Raw genomic sequence first — 23,058 nt, 5'->3', positions numbered from 1 at the left:
CTGTTGACGCTCTGGACAGCAGTACGAGCTCGGATGCTCTGACCAGCCACACAGGAAAAGCCCCGGGAAAATTTGAATTTGAATTCCTTTTCCTGTCTGGCCAGTTTGAATCTCATTTCCTGTCTGGACATCGTGGCGAGCTCAGCAGCACTGGCAACGATGCAGAGCTCTCCAGCACTGATGGCAGTGCAAGCTCAGAATAGAAAGAGGGCCCCAGCATGGACTGATCGGGAAGTCTTGGATCTCATCGCTGTGTGGGGCGATGAGTCCGTGCTTTCCGAGCTGCGATCCAAAAGACGGAATGCAAAGATCTATGAGAAGATCTCTAAAGACATGGCAGAGAGAGGATACAGCCGGGATGTAACGCAGTGCCGCGTGAAAATCAAGGAGCTGAGGCAAGGCTACCAGAAGACCAAAGAGGCAAACGGACGCTCCGGATCCCATCCCCAGACATCCCGTTTCTACGAGGCACTGCATTCCATCCTCGGTGCGGCCGCCACCACTACCCCACCACTGACTGTGGACTCTGAGGATGGGATAGTGTCCACGGCCGGATCCTCGGACATGTTAGCGGACGGGGAAGATGAGGAAGGAGATGAGGAGGACGAGGCAGTCGACAGCGCTCACAACGCTGATTTCCCCGACAGCCAGGATCTCTTCATCACCCTTACAGAGATCCCCTACCAACCCTCCCCAGCCGTTACCCCGGACACAGAATCTGGTGAAGGATCATCCAGTAAGTGTTGTAAACATCTAAACATTTATTTGTAACAGAACATGATTATTAACAATGTAAAAAATGGGTTTCTCATGATTACTTTGAATAACTTAACGGTTCAGTCATGGGCAGTGCAAGTATTTCAAAAAAATCTAGCAATGTCCGGTTTTGCATGATTGTCCTGCCCAAGCCGCTCTACTGTGTAGTCCCTGCTACTGCAGCTACAGTAAGATGCGGTCTATATGTCCGGGGATGGAGCAGAAATCCTCCTGGGACATCTCAAGGAAGCTCTCCTGCAGGTAATTTGAAATCCGCTGCATTAGGTTCTTGGGGAGAGCGGCCTTATTGGGTCCTCCGTAGTAGGACACGTTGCCGCGCCACGAGACTAGCAAGTACTCCGGAATCATTGCTTGGCACAGCATGGCGGCATACGGCCCTGGTCTTTGGAGGCTTTCCCGGAGCATTCTCTGTCTGTCGCTCTCAGAGATCCTCATGAGGGTGATGTCGCTCATGAAGACCTGCTTTGAATGAGGTAGGGGAATGTTATTAGTGTTGGCTGGTTTGCAGCCACGCGGTGGAGGCGGGAAAGGGTCAGCCGAAAGGGATCGTTCCCGGGGACAGCCGCGAGGGTGTGGGACAGGAGCAAACTTCCTGCTTGCCGGATTGCTGGCAGCAGGGACCGACATTGATTTCAATGTGAAATGAGGCCATTGCTAATATTAAAGTTTTAAGCTGCCACGAATCTACGGCTTACCATGTCTGCCTGCAACAGAAATTCCGTTGTCCTGACAGGGTTCTCAAAAGTGCTCTGCAAAACCACAGACAGTGAATGCGAAGGCCGAGAATTCGACCTTGTGCTGAGTGCGCATGTGATAGGTGCTGTGCATGGTCCTGTTCACAGAGAAAGACTATGTTCTTTGTTCACAACTACATTTATCTTTCTGAGGAATTCACTCCCTTTTTCCCATTCCCACAGCCCCATCTGCGACTGTCTCACAACCTAGCCTGTCATCACACTCCCAGAGGCTAGGGAGGATTAGGCATAAGAAGAAGAGGACACGGGAGGACATGTTCTCCGAGCTTATAGCCTGCTCCAGAGCACAGGCAGCACAGCAGACCCAGTGGCGGGAGAACTTGTCCCAAATGCACCAAGCCAACATGGATCGGGAGGAGAGGTGGCGTCAGGAAGACCAGCAGGCGACTCAAACCCTGCTTGGACTACTGAGGGAGCAAACGGACACGCTCCGGCGCCTTGTGGATGTTCTGCAGGAACGGAGGCAGGAGGACAGAGCCCCGCTGCAGTCCATCTCTAATCGCCCTCCCCCGCCACCAAGTCCCATACTCCCTTCACCCAAAGTGCACAGAAGGAGAGGCGGCAGAGTCCCTGCTAACTCTCACTGCACCCCTGCAGAGAGCTCGAGCAGCAGAAGGCTCTCAGTCCCCAAAGTTTGACAAGTTCTTTCCTTCCCGCCTGACACAAGCCCCCGTCCAAGTTTCACTTCCCAGTCCCCTGTGTAGTTGTTAATAAAAAATATGTTTCTGTTAACTACTGTTTCCATCATGTTCTTTTGGAGGAGGGGGGGGAAAGGGGGTTGGTAATTGGACAGGACAGTCACCTTTGGCAGGGTACATAGTAGGGGGCAGGCACAGCAGCAGGGCACATACATAGTGCAGTGATGCAGTGACTACTTACCCTGGTTAGTCTGGGAGGTTCTTTTCATGTTATGTGGTGGGAGGTGGGTTGCTCTGTGACTTTGTGGCACGGGAGGGCAGTTAGAGATCTGAAGCGGCGGTCCTTAGGCAGGATCACAGAGCCACACAGCAGGGGATCTGTAAGCGTCCCCCCCCGCCACAAAGTCACATAGTACCCCCATACACACAGTCCCTATCAGGAGGGGTGACAGGCTCCGTTGAAAGAACCATCCCACCGCACCGGAGCCTGTCAGTCCTTCAGTTTAGAAGCTGCATTCGCGCGACTACACTACACCCGCTCCGCACCACAGTCTGCGTCCCAGTTTTAAAAAATTCCCGCGAAAACAGTATTAAAGAAAACGGTGTGCTTTAACAAAGTAGAACTATTTTTATTTTGAAACGTGTGTTGGAAGTGGGGTGAAGGCTTCTCTGTACACAAAATTAGAAAGTCACAGGTTACCCTGCTCACTCAGGAACTTTGCTTTCAAAGCCTCCCGGATGCACAGCGCTTCCCGCTGGTCTCTTCTAATCGCCCGGCTGTCTGGCTGTGAGTAATCAGCAGCCAGGCTAATTTCCTCAACCTCCCACCCCGCCATAAAGGTCTCCCCCTTGCTCTCACAGAGATTGTGGAGCACACAGCAAGCTGCTATAACAATGGGGATATTGGTTTCGCTGAGATCACAGCGAGTCATCAAGCTTCTCCATCTCCCCTTGAGACGTCCAAAAGCACACTCCACCACCATTCTGCACTTGCTCAGCCGGTAGTTGAAGAGTTCTTTTTCAGTGTCCAGGGCACCTGTATAGGGCTTCATGAGCCAGGGCATTAGCGGGTAGGCTGGGTCCCCGAGGATGACTATAGGCATCTCCACATCCCCAACAGTTATTTTGTGGTCCGGGAAGTAAATACCTTGCTGCAGCCGTCTAAACAGACCAGAGTTCCTGAAAACACGAGCGTCATGAACCTTGCCCGGCCATCCCACGTAGATGTTGGTAAAACGTCCCCTGTGGTCCACCAGTGCTTGCAGCACCATGGAAAAGTAGCCCTTTCTGTTAATGTACTGGCTGGCCTGGTGGTCCGGTGCCAGGATAGGGATGTGAGTTCCATCTATGGCCCCACCGCAGTTTGGGAATCCCATCGCTGCGAAGCCATCTATGATCGCCTCCACGTTTCCCAGGGTCACTACCTTTGGCAGCAGTACATCAACGATTGCCTTGGCTACTTGCATCACAACAACCCCCACGGTAGATTTGCCCACCCCAAACTGGCTCGCGACTGACCGGTAGCTGTCAGGCGTTGCAAGCTTCCAGAGGGCTATGGCCACTCGCTTATGGACAGTCAGGGCTGGTCGCATCCGGGTGTCATTGCGCTTCAGGGCAGGGGACAGCAACTCACAAAGTTCAAGGAAAGTTCCCTTCCGCATGCGGAAGTTTCGCAGCCACTGTGATTCATCCCAGACCTGCAGCACTATGCGGTCCCACCACTCAGTGCTTGTTTCCCGTGCCCAGAATCGCCGTTCCACGGCATCAACATGACCCATTGCCACCGTGATGTCCTCGGCGCTGGGTCCCCTGCTTTCTGAGAGGTCTGTGCTACTCTCACACTTCAGGCCATCACCGCGTTGACGTAGCCTCCTCGCCTGACTTTTCTGCATCTGCCTCAGGGCAACCTGTATGATAAGCTGCGAGGCGTTGAGAGCGGCCACAACTGCAGCGATGGTTGCAGCGGGCTCCATGCTCACAGTGCTGTGGCGTCCGCGCTGTCAATGACTTGAAAAGTGCGCGAAATGATTTCCCGCCGGCGCTTTCAGGGAGGGAGGGAGGGCGGGAGTGAGTGATGGATGGATGACGACAGTTACCCAAAAGCACCCTCGACACATTTTTTTACCCAGAAGGCATTGGTGGCTCGACCCAGAATTCCAATGGGCAGCGGGGACTGCGGGAACTGTGGGATAGCTGCCCACAGTGCACCGCTTCCAATGTCGACGCTTTCCCCGTTAGTGTGGACTCACAAAGTCGAATTACTGTCCTTAGTGTGGACACACACGTTCGACTTTGCAATATCGATTCCAAATATTCGATTTAAGTAAAATCGAACTACTCTCGTAGTGTAGACAAGGCCTATCAGTTTAGTCTCTCTCTTTTTCTCACACACACTCTTAGGCACATCTGACATTTCATCTGTTATAGGGCAGTAACACACACACGTATGAGTTCAAAACTCTCACTGGAAGGAGATGCTGTTATAATATTCTCCTACCTTCTATCTTCTATTGAAGTAGTCATCTGCATCAGCACCTCCTGAGCTACCTGAGTGAGACATGGGTCAGTTAAGTACCGTTGAAATCCACTTCCTTTACAATCTAACAGGAAAAAAAGGAAAAGTTCTTGTGATTTGAAAAGTAACATTGGTAAATTTGAATATGCCTTAAAAATATACGGGCTTTTTCTAATTCCCTCACACCCACCTGAATCAGGGAGTTTTATGTTACGTTCTGACAATTAATCTGAACTTCTGCCTTTGATTCTGACCTAATCTGCAAGCTCTCTAAGTCCTCAGGGTGATATCTTTTGGCACACACACAGTTATTTTCTATATAAATACAGTTACATGTGAAATGCTGAAAAATGTTCCGCTCTCCCACGATTGTATTTGATAAAACCCATATTGATTGTAAACCTCAGAAGTCCTTACACACTGACACTTCAGCTTTTTAAAAAAAAAAAAACTAGCATGTTTTCACCTGCTTACTAAAGACCTTTCTTCAGATAGACATTTTGACATTGGAGACAACATTCTTCCCACAAAACTTAAAGGAACAGACACAGACTATTGGAAAAGAGTGGCTAGGTCTGAAAATCTCCATATTTCTGACTTCTGCTGCAAGCTCTCTGGTGAAATATATTTATACACACCTCTGTATCTTGATATAGTAATTCTTTGTGTAAATATTTATCTAATTCAATTCCCTCAGAAAACATATGATCGCATTAAATGATAAAAGACATTATTTTCATATATACCCCCAAAAATATGTATGCCAAGATAATTTGATGCAGCTGTAAAGTTCTTGTAGTATGTAATTCCAAATCAGCATATTTTCATTGCTTTATGCAAGACTTTGCATTCAGATAGCAGGGATATGGGATGGAGGAAGAAAAAGACACTGCCTGAGGTCAAAACAGAGAGATAGCTAGTTCCTTCTCTCCACAGTACAAGAAGTATTTGTGCATCAATTTCTTTTTCAATAATTGTATTCTGTTCTGCAAGATATCACGGGCATTTTCCTCTTTAAAATATGTTATGTATCAAGATAGAGAGGCCTGTGTGATTATACATGCATATGCTTGATTCTCGTTTAACTTAAGCTCCTTTTACCACTCTGGCAGTGTAAAGGCTCCCGCGCTGAAATCCATAACATCAGCAAATAACAGTTGAGAGTTACTTAGATTATAAACTCTTTGGGACAGGGACCAACTCTTTGTTCTGTGATTGTACAGCACCTAGCACAATGGGGTCCTTGTCCATAATAAATAAAAGTACTAAATAATACTACAGAGTTATCTGAAGAGGTTATAGGGTAACAAAGTCTGATTTGTAAGGTGGTATCACTATTCTGATTTCTGCAGTCCCTAGGCATAGAGAGGTTTAAGGTATGTAACCTCAGAATTTCCTTCAACTTTCAGTTTAAATCATGCCCTTAACCATAAATGCTAAAAAAAAAAATAAAACCTATGTTTAAATTATAATTCACACAAAGAGAGAGGGATACTCGTATAGGAGTGCTCTATAAATGAGAGATGTCCATATACACACAAAGAGTTTAATAAAATGCGAGTAGAGGATGTTCAAGAACATAAGGCATAGTTCCTGATTTTTGTAGGACCAATACAATTTGTGTCCTATAAATGGTTTCTTGTGTGTATTCTTTACATGGCGGTTTTAACATATACCATATGACAGACAGGGAGATGAAGTAATATCGTTTATTGGACCAACTTCTGTTGGGGGAAGGAACAAATTTCAAGTTTCACAGAGCTCTTCTTCAGGTCACTGGATAGGAGTGTGATAAATTGCACAGCCATATGAAAAACTGCATTTGAACATGCACCTTTGATCACCTCCCGTGCACTGTGCTCACTAATCCATCCCACCCAGGATTTACCCTAACACTCCAAACCACCAAGCAGCCTCAAAGAGATACTTTTTTTTTTAAATATATCTGCCACAAAAATGTTTCTTTCTTTCTTTCCCAAATGTGAATTTTTTCAGCTTTCCAACATGGCATTGCTTCCCCTATTTTATGTCACAGGCTAGCCAAAATTCAGGATCCAAGGGGTTGTTAAGGTTAGGAGGAGAAATTGATGCTGGAGTCAAGTCTCTTTGATGCAATCCTGTCTATTCATAAAAAAGGTGTCAAAGCCTGTTTCCCTAAACACAACAGGAATCAAACAGCAGATGACAGTTTCCTTGCACACAGTTCCAAACCACTTTCCAGCCAGCACCTAACCCAAAAGCTCTCTCTCCTTCTAGGCTTTTCTCAGGGCCATATGCCCAGTGCTTGTTCTGGCTATGTCCTTTGCATTCTGCTGCTTCTCTCTCAGCTGTTTCTTCTCATGCTTCTCCAATAGAGACAGACACACACCTCTCCACCAAATAACACCCAGCAAAACCCCTGCAACCCACATGTGCCTTTGTTTTGAGTGGTGATATGTACCTGTAGTTTGTCATGGTCATAAAGTTTAAGGTCAGAAGAGACCATTGGATCATCTAGTCTGACCTCCTGTTCTGAGTGGACCCTGCTATTATTTTAGCTACGTGGTTCCGTAGAGGGGCTTAATTGTTTCTTACATTTATTTATAATGAAGGGTGGATGCTACACCCACCATTTTCAGCAAGCTTTAACTCAACCCATAACTAGGAGCCTACCAAATTCATGGCCATTTAGAAAAATGCATTGAAGTCCATGAAATCTGGTCTCCCCCTGTGAAACTGGTCTTTTTTGTGCTTCTACCTATACTATATAGATTTCACGGAGGAGACCAGCGTTTCTCAAATTGGGGGTCCTGACCCAAAAGAGAGTTGAAGGGGGGTTGCAAGGTTACTTCTGCACTGCCTTCAGAGCTGGGTGGCTGGAGAGCGGCGGCTGTTGGCCGGGTGCCCAGCTCTGAAGGCAATGCCCCGCTAGCAGCAGCACAAATGTAAGGGTGGCAATACCATACCATGCCATCCTTTCTTCTGTGCTGCTGTCTTTGGAGCTGGGCAGCCAGAGAGCGGCAGCTGCTGACTGAGGGCCAGCTCTGCAGCCAGCGGCTATGCCTTCAGAGCTGGGCTCCCAGCCAATAGCCGCCGCTCTCCAGCTACCCAGCTCTGAAGGCAGCGCCGCCGCCAGCAGCAGCACAGAAATAAGGGTAGCTGTACCACCATCCTCCTCCAATAACCTTGCAAACCCCCCCCCCCCCACAATTCCTTTTTGGGTCAGGATCCCTACAATTACAACACCGTGAAATTTCAGATTTAAGTAGTTGAAATCATAAAATTTAAGATTTTTAAAATCCTATGGCCGTGAAATTGACCAAAATGGACCGTGAATTTGGTAGGGCCCTACCATAACAACACGTAGTATTTGGTTTTGGCCTTGAAGGTCCAGAGATGTAGAAATCCAAGACTTTAAAGTTGGGATATTTTTTATGTTTAGAAGACCTATTGTAGGTAAATTGGGTAGTTTTTAATGTATTAGTGATTTTTTTCTTTCCTGCAGAGATTTGTAGAATTGGTCTTGTGGCACCAATGAGTCAGGCTTTACAGTCAGAGCTATACAAAAGCAAGCATCCCAATACTTGTTTTTAAATTCACCTACACTTTTCTAAAATATATGGCAACTATAGAAAACATGATGGGAGATGTGCACGCCAATACTCCTTCAGGATAGCCTGTTGAACTCACTTGAAACTTGCAGCATGAGTGACACTGCTGTCCCAAACACAAGCTGTCAATACCTTTATATCACACTACACTATCATATCCATCTTCTCTGGATATTCCACTGGTTTAGATCTAGCGTTCATCTTCTTGAGTTTAGAGACAATGTCGTAACTCAGAATTAAACATCTGGTTGAGAAACAATAGTAGACCTGAATAAACCAATCTCTATGGGCTGTTTATAGCGCTGGTTCTGCCAACTCTATTCCTCGTGACTCTTAATGGGGTTACAAGGCCATGCTACCTTGCTGAGAACTTTTCGAAATGGAGGATTCACCGCCCAGGACATCTTTTTTTGTATCAATATTCAGTTAGAGATCTTCCTTCTTCACTAATTTCTCTTAAGAAATAAAGACAAACCTGAGCTGCCAAGTTCACATCAAGACCCAAACTTCACCATAATTAAGGGGTGCCCCGATCTGGGGGCTTGAGTTAAGGCTCAGTGCTAACTCCATCTTACCTGATTGTTCAATTCTGATGAACAGGGTAAAACCTTTCCACTGCTTTGCTTTGCCATTTTGGACAGAGGTTTAGTAGCAAATATATACACATCTTGCTGTATCAAAGTCCCCCATGGCATGGATTTATAGAGGCATGAGCAACCCTAGCATATATTGTGTATCCACTGATACCTGGCATCTTTGGACTCTCTGAGACCTATTTGACCTGAGGTCAAACAGGTGAAGTCACTCACACCATGGGTATAGATGGGTAGCTATCAAACAAGACTCTGTCCTCAGAAGTTGCAGGGGAGGTTTTTTAAATTCTACCCTTTAACCTTGAAAATTAACCTAAAATGTTGGCTGCTGTACACATGACTTACTAAAATAAATTGCATCCTTAATTATGAACACCCTCCGTTCTTCTGTGCTTCAGGCCACGTTGGATCAGAGGACACCTCCCCCTTCTAATGAGTAGTTATTGAACATGTTAACAACAATCAACCCTAATTAAATACTCAGCTGTTGAGAGGAGACAATGTTTATCAAAAATGCAAGAAGAGGGGAGCGCATCTTCTGTTTTCTATAATTAGTTAACAATATTCCCCAGGCAGTGCTTGGAAATCGAACTTGGGTTTATTCACATCTGTTTCTCATACACACACAAAAGATACCCCACTTTTAGTAACCCTGTAACCTTATCGTAACACTTAGGCAAGGCTGCAGACTAAAGATACAAACAGTATTTCTTTTCCTTCACAGCCACAAGAAAAGTCGTGTTCAGTTTAACTGGAAACTTTCCCCTCTTGTTTATGTTTGTGTAAATCAAGAGTAATTCCACTAAAGACAATGGAGTTCCACTGGTGTAGCTGATGTATGTGAAATCAGAATAAAAGTCAATGAAACAATGGCATTTGTTGGATAAATCTTTGACACAAAAGACTCCGGGTCAGAGCCATGCCTGGCGTCAATCAGAATAGCTCTAATGACAATGTCAAATTACACCAGCTGAGGATTTACCCCCCAAGAAACTCAGGAAGTTTTGCCCCAGGATTAAAACTGAAAACAATAGCTAACGTACCGCACAAATAACTCCCTCCCGGGCTGCTGAAAGGACGATGCGTTCTCAAGGGATGTTATTGCATCCAAGTTCCCTCCACTTCTGACGGCGAAGTACAAAATCTGCCATGAGTTATGCCAGAAAGTGCAATAAGCTCAGCTTGACTGTTGAGGCAGCCAATCACCCCTTAGTTATGTCTCCGATGCAATGACAGATGACTGAAAGCTGCAGCTGCGATGGGGCAATCAACAAGATTTGTGTAGGGAAAAGCATCTCTCCACCACACCACGTGCACCCGTGGCACTTGGTAAATAAGTAACCCTTCATTCTACAAGATGGGCCAGGTCTTCAGCATGTGTAAACCAGCATCGTTTCATTGGAATCAATGGCGATACACTCATTTACATTTGTGGAGAACTGGGCTCTATGTTCCTAGTCCTGCTAGAACGTGTCTTAATTAATATGGATCCAAATCCGATATTCCTTACACTGTACTGGCCCCATATTGATTAAATCAGTTATTCTCAACCTTATTCTCAGTGGGATCATCCCAGAACATCTCTTCAATCTAACCAGGACCCTCTCCTGTTTAGCAATATGGAAAGGGCAGAATGACCATCATCCTTTGACATCTAAGAACCCTTGAGCTAGCGCAGGGGTTCTCAAACTTCATTGCACCGCGACCCTCTTCTGACAACAAAAATTACTACTCCCAGGAGGGAGGACCGAAGCCTGAGCAAAAGCTCCGGACAGGAAGGCCAAAGCTGAAGCCCAAGGGCTTCAGCCCTGGGCAGTGGTCTCAGGTTTCTACTCTGACCCTGGACCCCAGCAAGTCTAAGTCTAACCCACTTTGGGTTCCCGACCCACAGTTTGAGCTGGAGCATACAAGGGTGGTGAGAGGTCTTTTGGAAAATCAGGGACTCAGCAAATAACCCCAGTAAAATCAATGGCAGCTTTGCCTGAGTAGAGACTGTAGAACTTGGGCCATGTTATTTTCCCTAAAATAGAATTAATCTGTGAATGAGGCAATTGCCAGATTTTACTGTATCCACGAAAGACTTTGGTCTTAATTCTGCTCTCAGTTACCCCAGCATAAATCTGGAATAACGCCACTGAAGTCAATAGAGTTATTCTGGGTTTATACTAGTGTAATGGAGATAACAATCTGGTCCATAGGGAAGAAAAAGTCTAGTCAACATGCACATACTGATATTTATTTGATCTGTAGAAAGTAAACTATGAAAATAAAGCTTAGGCTTTGTCTTCACAAGGTTTCTTCCATCAAGATAGCTTGATAGCGAACAAACCTCAAACCACACACAATGCCCCTCTACAATCCTGAAATAAAATGTGACACCCAATAATTATCACTTCAAAAAAGGTGTATGTTTACATTCAGATACTAATTCCATATAAAATTCTAGTGGAGATAAAGCACTGTCGTTTCTACCTTGCTGTAGCTCAGGGGTCGGCAACCTTTCAGAAGTGGTGTGCCAAGTCTTCATTTATTCACTCTGATTTAAGGTTTCGCGTGCCAGTAATGCATTTTAACATTTTTAGAAGGTCTCTTTCTATAAGTCTATAATATATAACTAAACTATTGTTGTATGTAAAGTGAATAAGGTTTTTAAAATGTTTAAGAAGCTTCATTTAAAATTAAATTAAAATGCAGAGCCCCCCGGACTGATGGCCAGGACCCGGGCAGTGTAAGTGCCACTGAAAATCAGCTCGCGTGCCACCTTTGGCACATGTGCCATAGGTTGCCTACCCCTGCTGTAGCTAGTCAAGGTGAATCTCAGCTGTGGGGTATAGGGCTGACCTCAACTAGCCACATCAAAGTAAAAACTACCTGCCTTGTCTGCAAACACACCCCTTTTTCTGCAGTGAAGATAGAACCTTACATAATCAGTGAGGTGTCACCTTTTATTTCTGGGCTATAGGGGGAGATTTGGGGTGCTTTAGGGTTTGTTTGCTTCTTGCTTGAGCACCACTTTAAGCCTGTTCATTACTTCCATTTTCTGCAGTCCTTATGCTAAACTGTCCTCCCAAATACACAACTGTAAATCCAGAGTCACTCCTGAAGCCAATGGACCATCTCCACATTTACTTACAGTCAAGTGGGAAGAGAATTTGCCCTTCATCTGATGCTACACCCTGGAGTGCAATGCATGAAAGACACAAGCGTCAGATTGCAGATATGTGGGAAACGTTTAGATGTGACTAAAATCAAAACACACAAAAAGCAAGCAACGATGCATTCCTCCTCCTAAATGTCAGCAGGAGGCCCCGCTCTCTCTGTGTGCATGTATAATGGGGCAAGACTGAGAGACAAAGCATCTGTAATGATGAATTTCCTTCTAGTTCACATTCACTTCTTGCAGTGTACTCCACCTCAGGTGACTAGGTAAGATCACACAAACCCACCGCCTCCGTCCATCTCTTAAGGCACTGAGCGTAACGTTCATCCTGCTACTTAGAATTCCTGACTCCAGATGTTCCCCTGAAATGCAGAGATTCCCATCCTCACTAGAGAGCCCAAGAGCCTAGCTACTTCCATGGGGTAACAGCCAGCTTCTGGACTCTGAAGCCAGCAACCCGAATTCAAGTCTCTGTTGAAGACATTTTTTTTGTTTAGATTGTAAACTCTTTGGGGCAGGGGCCATCTTTTTGTTCAGTGTTGTACAGCAACACAGTGGGGCACGGTGCATGACTTAGACGCCAACATGCTACCACAATACAAATACATTATTAATAATAATTATTATTATTATAAATAGAAAAGTGGAATATAGAGCAAGGCAACTGCCTAGAGTGAAGCTGACAGAACCAAGGACACACCCCCAACTACTCTTGACATCTATATCTGTGTGACTACAGTTGCTGCTTCAGAAACAGAACAGGATTAATGTAGAAGCAGGAGAGAAACCAACAGTGGAACTATTAGAAAGGAGCCTTCTGACCTTAAAGTCTATGAGTCGAAAACAAAATCCACACGTGTGGTTAATGTTTAGTGTCCTGTGCTAAATGATGTAGTTCTCAGCCCATTTTCCAGAAGTCCATGTCACCCTTCTCAGCATGGTCCACACCATGGTAAAAAGACCAACTACCAGTCTACACGAGCATCCGCACCAATCTTGACACCAGTACAGCTGCGCCCGTGCCTAAAATTCTCAGCATAGATGAAGTGCCACTGGGCTGATCCCCGAACTGGGGAGTTCTCCTCTTTATTTCCTGATTACATTGACTCACTTTACCCTTTTGTTTTAAACACTAACTTTTGAGGAGAAGACCATGCTGACTGCGACTCTTGGTTTCTTTTCCTGCTGAGTCATTCCACAAACTCACATATGGGCCCCCAAAGCCAGATCAACAGGGCACTTTAAGTTTCCCCTCTCTCATGATCTTCTCAGGGGCTCCAGAATCACCAGGAAAAGTTAATGCAAAAACTTCCTTGAAGCAAACTGAAGTCCAAACAGAAATATTCATAAATGGGTGAAACTACTAATGGTTTCTGGGAAAGGGTGAAGAACATCGTAGACACAATCCCACCACTGCCATCATATTGAGCACATTTCCCTTCTCTCTGTTTATTCATTCATGAAGTGTCTTTTGCTTGGGAGGGCAGTTACTCCTGGCTTTTTATTCCCTCATCCACATTCCTAATCCTGTTTGTCACCTCAACAGCAGTGAGGAGGTGGGAGGACCAATGAGGATTATGGTTTATGAGGCAGGTAAAGAGTAGCTGAAGCAAATAAACTACTGTAAGCGAAAAAGATCCTATTTCCATGCATATGTTCTGGGCACTTAAGGGGACGTACGTCTGGCCAAAATAATTTCCATGACTGTGGAGCTAAGGAGTTTCTGTGAGTCATGATTATAGAAGCTACTATATACATAGTGAGAGAAGCACCCAAATTTGTTAACTTTTCTCACTGCCCAGGAGCAGAATTTCTCTCCACCAAGCCCCACCACTGTATATTAAGGAGGAGGTAGGTTGGGAGAGACACAGGAACTTCCTTCAATCAGCAGAGAATGGAATCTTTTACAGCTGATTGACAATCAGCAGGAGGGAGAGACTTTAAAGGACTATGTGGCTTGAAGTCATCTCCCTGGCTAAGGAGTCTTGATATCTCTAGGTAGCCTGGAATCCAGCTAGGCTGAAAGTAACCTCCACCCTACCCTGCACAGGCATGGCAACCCTCCCTGCAAGGTTCAAGTCCTACCCCTTGTCTCTCATCTTCCACCTCCTGCTCCAGCAGGTAACAGCTGCTAAGGGAAACGGGGGGACTCATTTCCATGCAATCCCAGCAATACAGAGCTGCAATCCCCATCCTGAGGAGTGGTGGTAGTTCCCCTCCTCTCTCGTTATACCCAGCCCAACAGCTTCAAGAGAAATGGGTCCCGGGGGACAGTCAGTGACTTCTGTTCATATCAAGCAGCGGTAAGATCCTTACCATTCCCTCTAAGTTAGAAACCAAGGGCCAGATTTTGATCTTATTTATGACTGACTTTAGTGCAGCTATTCCAGTATTCTAGAATCTGGCCTCATGGCAGAAGTTTCCTAGAAACTGGCAGGCTACGTATAGATGCTAGTTTTTAAACAGGTTCCTTGACTGAGGAAATAAATTATGGAAGGAGAATTTACAGGTAATCTTGCACCACAACACAACACAACACACTGGTCACTACAGAATAACTAACCTTGAGACTGCACTGTGGGAGAATAGTACGTGATACACACCTAATTATACCTGTGCCAAAAGCTTGAAGGGAAGCGGCTAAAGATAAAAGAGATGACAAGGGGGGGAAATGTACATAATATTCCTCGCATCATGTTAAAAATGAACCCCTCCACCGCAGAAAAATAATTTGAATGCAAATTTATACCCCTTTAATTCTACAGCTATGATCTTTGGAGGTCTTCGTAAACAGAATGGGCAGACAGAGCCAGCTAATTCCCCTCTGTCTCACGTTATTACCAGCTTAAATATCTACTCAGCAACTGAGGACAAGAGTTAAAATTTCCCTAATGGAGGGAAAGTAAGACGATTAGCGTTCATGAGTATTTGAATACCAAATCCTAGAAAGGGTTCCTGATAAGAAAATGGTGTTTTCACTGGTTTGTACGTGAATGCAAAACAACAGGAACAAAATAATTATTTGTTATACTTTATGCTCAGACATTTATACTAGGCCTACTGAACTACTAGGAGGGTGGTGAAGCACTGGAATGGGTTACCTAGGGAGGTGGTGGAATCTCCTTCCTTAGAGGTTTTTTAAGGTCAGGCTTGACAAAGCCCTGGCTGGGATGATTTAGTTGGGAATTGGTCCTGCTTTGAGCAGGGAGTTGGACTAGATGACCTCCTGAGGTCCCTTCCAACCCTGATATTCTATGATTCATTCCCCACATTACAGCCTCTTCTATTAAATACCGCTAGCCTTTCTGAATATTCCCCATGCCCCATTCACTCATTTTAATAAAGCTAATGTTACCGACCACGCCTCATACTGCATCATGCCCTAAGTAACCCTACCTAATGCTTTCAGTATTGTCCACTGACCAAAACTACTGCCTCCTCTGAATACTGTATACTCTGACATCGATACTGGAGACCTATACTGCAGACTTTTTAATATTACCAGCTCTTATAAATAGGTACACTGTCATGCACACTTTCATGCCAATACTATTAGCCCTTCGGAATACTCCCCACACTCCGGTATTAATAGTTAATCTTATTAAATACTCTACATACTCTCATATGAATGCAAATTAACTGCACTGAATATTCTCCATGCTACATAATCTCCCACATTAATGCTACTAATCTATTAATACTTCACATATTGCATACTTCTTAATACTAAAGGTTACTAAATTTTTCCCCTGTCTATCCTACTAGCCCCATGCTGTGTGCTGCTATTAAGAGTACTAGCTCTTAGGAACAGTCCCCCATCCTGCACACACGTTAATATTACTAGCCCTCCTAAATATTGCCACTTTCAGGTGCAGCGAGTCACATATTATAGACCATTACACTTGAAGTCCAAAGTGACCTCAAGTTATAAACTGAAATATTTTGTTCCCTCTGCTGCAGTGAAAAGAAGTTAATATGTTTGGGGTTGGGTCGGGTCATTTTACAGAGTCTAATCCTTAGAGACACCACTCTGCCTTCAACCCCCCTCCCATGTACAGCCAGCAGACGTTTGTTCCCATAATAGGACCCTGATAGCCAATTCAACCTGTCAATACTCGACCCAATCACCATGAAGAGAGAGCACATTCTTGCTCCAAGCATCACTGCTCAGGCTCCCATCCTAATCAATAGGCAGCAGCCACTATTGATGACCCTGTTGGGAATTTCATTTCGGTTTGTGCTGGGAGCTGGGCCAGTGTGTACAGCGCCACACTCATTGGCTGAAGCTAAGAAAAGAAAAATCATATTTAATAGGGACCCGTTTTTTAAAAATCAGAGGGCAGGAGCAGCATAAAGTCTTGTAATAAACTTTCCAATGCTAATGATGTTGTTGGCAAAAAGAAATGCCAAACAAGGGATTTGAGGTTTGCCTTGAGAAGCAAGAGCTTCCTTAACACATCTGTATCACCATCCATTGTGTTTCAGCCACTGCATCTGACACAGCTAACGACTGACAAGCTACTGGTAATAAAATACACTGAAAAAAATAGATTAAACTTCATAGTGGCGCAGTGGTAACTATGGGCTCTTGGTCCTGCACGGTTCCTGATAAAGAGGTCTTCACCTTGCATTTCCTCTTTGTCTGGAGGTTTGGGGTAGCTTGACTCTAAGAAGTCATCTGGATGGAAAGCGCTCTGCAAATCAGGATTTGACTTGTCTTGGCAAGTTTAGAGATTACAATAATTGGTAAATGATACATTTTATAGCGCTCCTCAGCTGAGGATCTCAAAGCATTTTTGCTAAGATTATGCATTAAGCCTTACCACACCTCTATGAGATCAGTAAGTATTACTACCCCATTTTTACAGATGGGGAAACGGAGGGACAGACGTTAACTGACTTCCCTCAGGCCATGCAGCAGAGCTGGGAACAGCACCCCGATCTCCTGACTTCTGTGACTTCAATGGCTTTGGATCTAGCCCTAAGATGGATGCTGTGGTTTACAGGCTAGTGAAAGACTGACATGAGAGTGAAATTCGCCCTTGCCCAGAGGACCTGCACAAGTCCTATGTACCATTCAAGTCTTCAAAATAGCCGTTGTGCTGGCCCTCTGAGAATCTCTCCCTGAGCACGCCTTGAAAATATCAGCTGAGTGGTCAACTGTACATCTCTCCCACTAAAGGGGCCTGACTTTGTTTTAAATGGCTTAGCAGGAGAGGACCTAGACGAATCATGGTCCTGTATTAGGACCATAATGAAAACGTCCTTCTCAAATTAGATTTCATATAATGAATATGAATTTCTAATAAAATACTATTTTTTTAAACTAGGGTCTTTCCATAAATGGCAGTTTTCATAAGTGATTGACTAATGGAGCTAGGACTTTTTTTTTTATTAGAAGACGAATAAGCTAAATCTGTAGCTCAGTATGCATCTTATGAAAGGCTCTGTTTATTTTAACGTTACTGTAAACTAAAGCTATTCTTTTCAAGACATCAGAGACCTTTTAAACAGAGCCTAACCGAGGACAGAGGTGATGAATTTAGGGGCAAAGCAGAAGGAATCTGCATTTACTTTAAAGCAATTATTGGAGAGCGTACTTTCTATAATGAAATAAGAGATTGCTCTTTTGGGGGGACCAAAGCCATGATTCAGAAACAGCTGCTTTCCCACCCACACAGAGCCTGGAAATGCAGGTGGCCTATGCTAGAAGCCAAGGTGGCTTATGCCCCCTGTCTTTCACTGTGAGAGTGCAGTGATCATCTCTTTACTGGCACACCAAGAACTCAACCAGGGACCAGAATTAAAAGCACGAGTCTCTACAGCTTGTGCAAAAAGAGACGGGCTCTGTAACTTGTGGACTGTGCCAGACTGACAGGACGCACAACACACATTGACCAGTGGGTCACAAGAGTAAACAGACAAACCCACAGCTATCCATTGTGAGTAAAGATTTCAGAATATGGCCCATAGTAGCTAAAGAGCTTTGTAAGTGCCTCTGAGAGAAAATAAATGCATCTTATCTACCTAGCTATGCATCCATCACCATAGTATTCAAGTGCTTACTCCACTCTAATTCACTGCTGGCAACATACTATGGAATTTGTATTTTTTTTAAGCTGTGGTATCAACTGTGATGTTTGAACAATAGTGAGCTGTATCATGATACATGTACCTTTGCCAGTAGAGGGTACATGCTTTTATAACTTATTAGGCTTGTGGCTTTAGTATTACTGATTTATATCATCAGGATTCGGAAATAAATACATTGCCCCTACATTCCACTGTGATATAGCCTAAATACCTACAATATTTCTGGTAGTAAACAATCTCCAAGACTCATTTCTTAGAGCAGCAGCAGATGGTCAAGAGCATTTCCTGAAATTGAATATTATAATGAATTTAGGATAGAAAAAATTTACATAATAATCTTTTTTAGATTCTGATAGTGAAGAAACCTACACAGAAACTGCTTCTTTTCAGCTATTTGAATTAAAATATAAATCCTCAAGTACTTTCATTATAAACAAACTGCTCTCTATTTCGGATCCATGAAAGAAACTGAAAAATTAACTACCCAGTAAAGCTCAAGGCCATGTCATACTTAATACATCTACAAATTAACTCTTGTGACCTTTAGACTAGGATCACCAACTAGACAGGGGCCGGAATGAGACAGCAAGGAGCTCTGGGTGCAGAGGACTGGACTAGATGACCTCTCGAGGTCCCTTCCAGTCCTATGATTCTATGTATGTCAGAACTCAAATGTAATTTTGCCTGTTGTATTTTAGGTTGAGAACTTAACTAACCCTAGCAAAGCACCGCTGTATCTACAAGAGTATGCTCCTACAGGCCTTACTCGTATGACTACTCCTAATGATTTTCAAACAGAGTTGGAGGAATTACTCACAGGAGTAAGGGTCATTGAATCGGGACCTATTTTGGAGTTGGATGTTGGCCACGAATTTTCTTGGAGAGTCAAACTGTTAATTAAGAAATAGCCCACGAAGAAGGAAAAATAAAACCTTAACAGAGTGATGGAGAATAGGAGAAAGAATGTTGTTTAGTCATTAGAATAGCCAGGAATAGAGCATCAAGTCTCACAAGTTCAGCTCCCTGCTCTGTTACTGACTTTTGCCCAGGTGTGGACAGCATGATGGCATCTTTGCCCTTTGTGGCCTTTAGGAACCTACGGGCCCCACTTCAGTCATGTGTGATGTGGATGCTGATAACACCTCAGAGGTGTGTTGTCTTCATTAGAATGTGGAAAGTGCACAGAGATCACTGGCTGAAAGGCTCTGCATTATTGCAAAGTAACCTAATTATTACAAAATACGGAAGATATGAACACTCTTCAGGGCCTTAAAATTACACAACAGAACTCTACAGCAATAGGATTTGTAAAACGCAGTCAGGGAGTGGGAACAGCGCAGCATGGATTTGCTTGGAGGCAGATGGCTTTTCAACCTACAAATACAATGAAAAACAGGCCTGTGTGTCAAGAATATTCTTATTTCTTTTTGTTAACAGGGACAACTATATGAAGGGTAGCGCCAAGCACTTACGTTCAGTTTGGAAAAAAGCCCCGAATGGCCTCGGGTTGTAAGAAAAGAAAAAGCCCAGAATGGGTAATAGGCAAGGAGAAATGTAAAAGGGAATCCAGATTTGAACTCTAAGGCTACGTCTATATTGACCCACAGTTCCAACTACAGGGGTGTGAATAGCAGTGCGCACCAAAGCGCTCCACTGTAACTCCCCCATGTGGGTGCTGTGGGCAATTAGTTCGTGTTAACCTAATCCTCTTCAAACCAGATTAGAGTAACGTGAACTAGGAACCTCTTAGTCCGTGTCCACAAGGGGGAGTTGCAGTGCAGCACTTTGGTGCACACTGCTATTCACACCCCCATCGTCTGAACTGCAGGGCACTGTACATGTGACCTAAGACACTAGGCATCACCCTTAGACTGCAAGCTATTTGGGGCAGGGACTCACACATGCCCAGCATAATGAGGATTGATCTCTGACAGGGGCCTCTGGACACTACCACAATACAAGAAATGAATAATAAATAGCAACAACCATACTGCATGGATACTACTTATTGTCACTGGGAACCACTGTAGGAACATAAGCATTTACTGATTTTTAAAACACGCAAGCAACTTTTGGAGGGCTTTTTCCAGAAAGGATAGAAACAGAATGAAATCCATTAAATGTCAGTTCTAACCTTATACTAATATTTAGTATTTACATCAACTTTGCATATTAAAGCACTGAGTAATTAATAATCCTGACAACATCACCATGAGGTAGGAGGGTAAGCATCATTATGCCCATTTTACAGACAGGGAAAGAGACAGAAAGTGTAAGTGACTTACCCAAGGTCACACTGTGATCAGTGGCAGAGCCAGGCTCAGCAGTCAGACCCTTCCTTGTGCCCATTCCTCCAGAGCACACTTCCTTCCATAGAAATATCACAACAATGCTATAAAAGACATCTGGTGAAAGGGATGTATGCAATGCAGTCTAGACTGAAACCTATAAACGAGGGACATCTGACAGTCTAGTCTAGCCAGTCCTCTGGTTCTTTAAAGGGTCATTTCTCTACAGCTGTAAAGATTTCCAAACGGACGTCAAAGGGTCTCACTCAGGAGCGTTTATCTTCTAAATATGCTCTGCACTAAACAGTCATTAGACAGCAAAGAAATTCCTTGAGTAGCCCATGTTCCGTCTTCCCTCACAACAGCATTCAGTAACCAATTTCATTTCCATACATACCACCCCTGGCTGGCAAATGATTCTGAAGAGCTGCTACGCCCCCACAGTGGCATGTGGATTGTAACTAGGTCACAGGTGCACCAGAGGGATGGTGATGGAGATGGCACTTCTGAGCAGGGGGCCAGGAACAATCTTGCTCTTAGTATGTAAGGACCAGGTGCTAGAAACTGCAGAGGAGGTGCAGGGGTTGAGGCTCACATAGGGACAAGCAGCGCTGGGCCAGCACAGAAAGGAAGGATCATATACTGCAGCCTATGAAAGGGTGTAGCAGAGGGCAACCTGCACTCTTACAGCCGTTGTGCCTTCTTCAAGCACAAGCCTGTTGGCGCTACCGCCAAGGGATGTGCCTGCACAATGCTCTTACCATGGACAATGTCTTCTAGCCTGAATCTAGCCCTGATCAAGTCATTGCCTAACGTTTTAGGTTACAATATGAAAAATCAAGAGCATCATCTAACCCCCAGCTGCAGTGGATCAACCAGGACTGCACTCAGCGACACACACTGTCTCCTTTTTGTACTCCCCCAACTGGTCTGTCTGCCTGTCCCCATCAGTTGGCTCTTGTCTTATAATTAGATTGTAACCTCTCTGGAGCAGAGGCCATTTTTTGTCCTATGTTTGTACAGCACCTAGCACCAAAGGTCCTCGTCCACCTAGGGCTCCTAGACATTACAGTAAAACAAATAACAAATAATAATGCAAATGCCAGGAGACAAGGGTGTGGCTTTTATGGTCTTTTAATGTTATCCCAAGTAATGACATTATTTTGCTTGTTTTATCAGATCAACTTTTAAAAATGCTGAGGCTGAAGGAATTGCTACAAGTCAAGATAATATTTATAGGTACACATCAGTTAACTTGGTCTCTTCATTTGCACAAACTGAGTGGGGACTGAAAGATATAGGGAATAATTTTTAGAGGCACAGATCAGCCCCAAGGTCCCACTGAAATCAGCTGGGGCTGCAGGTGGCTCAGAACCATGGCAAATCACCCACATTTCTCTCATTCAAAAAAATAACACCAGTTGCTGTCTATATTACTGAACCACGGTAATGTGCTCCCAAACGGCGGACTGGCTCAAAAAACCTACCCTTATTAGATGCTAAGTGGAAGCGAGAGGGAAGTTTCTGAATTTGACATTTGTTTGCGCGGTTCAGTTTGGTTTTTCTCCATCTTCCGATTAGCTGACCACCATCACTAGCAATAGCAGATTCCAGCCACAGGGGGTGGAATATGCCTGCTGATCTATCCGAATCAGACATGATCTTTATGGCAGCAACACACCATAGTTAAGGAGGGTAGCAGCATTCTACAGGCTCACAGGTGGGAGAACATTATCTACACAGAAACAGGCATGTGTGGGGGGGATGGTACGTGACAATGCTGGGATGCCAGGCTGTCGGCCTAGTAATGTGAAATTGCTGAGTTATAAATCCCTGAGAGCAATGCTGACAAATCCTTAATTATAATGATAGCCTAAAGCATCATAGTTGGAATCAAATGTTAAAGTCAAGCAAATCTTAAAGATGTTCAGACACCACCGTGAACGGCTGGGGAATAAGAACCTCAGCAGAGGCGAATATAGAGCAGACACATACATTTTGAAATACGTCTCGTAGAGGAGTTTTGTGGGGGTGAACGGGGCCAGACTGACAGCCTTGAAGACTGATGGTCTCTGCATATCCACAGAAATATGCACATCCTGGGCAGTTGTAGCAGGAGCACTCCAGGCACATAAGTATGTAAGAGGGAAAATTGACTAGGAGGGAGATTTTCAATGGGAGCTGGGAGTCTCATTCACACTGGTGCCTTTGGGAATTTCCCCTTTGATGGCTAGTCAGCTGGTGATGTGGATTATTATTGTTTACTATTTGGATTGTGGTAGTGTCTAGAAGCCCTAATCAGGAATCAAGCCCCTCCTTATGCTAGGTACTGTATGTACACATAGTTAAAAGACAAGACAAGACCCACACAGCTTGTGATCTCAGGATATGAGGACTAGCCCTTTCCAGCCCTTCCACTGAGCTGCTCTTCCTGCAAAGAGTTTACAAAAGCAAGGAGAGAGATTACAAGGAATCCTGCCCCCTCCAAAATTCACGATAATAATACAGGAGGCAGAGGGAAAGGCACAAAATAAAGCAGGAACAAATGGAGAGTGGGGAGTCGAGAGGAGAGATGCTCCCAAAAGAAACAAAGGGAAAAAGCAAGAAAAAAGCCACAAAGTACAGGTGGAAAAGTTTTTTTTAAATGGG

At 44.4% G+C, this 23,058-nt stretch overlaps 1 long non-coding RNA gene across 1 annotated transcript in view; it reads right to left on the bottom strand.

Annotated features, from left to right (window-relative positions):
• The window catches only part of LOC117867312, a 68,852-nt gene extending 64,085 nt beyond the window's left edge, over positions 1-4,767 (bottom strand). Inside the window, exon 1 of the long non-coding RNA XR_004643361.1 lies at positions 4,668-4,767. This is a non-coding gene — a long non-coding RNA (uncharacterized LOC117867312). The remainder of the gene's footprint in view (positions 1-4,667) is intronic.
• Between the last annotated feature and the right edge of the window lie 18,291 nt (positions 4,768-23,058).

This window comes from Trachemys scripta, chromosome 18 (assembly GCF_013100865.1).
Source record: "Trachemys scripta elegans isolate TJP31775 chromosome 18, CAS_Tse_1.0, whole genome shotgun sequence".
NCBI lineage: Eukaryota > Metazoa > Chordata > Testudines > Emydidae > Trachemys > Trachemys scripta.
Note: the sequence above shows the minus strand (reverse complement) of the source record. Positions and strands in the feature narration are given on the sequence as shown.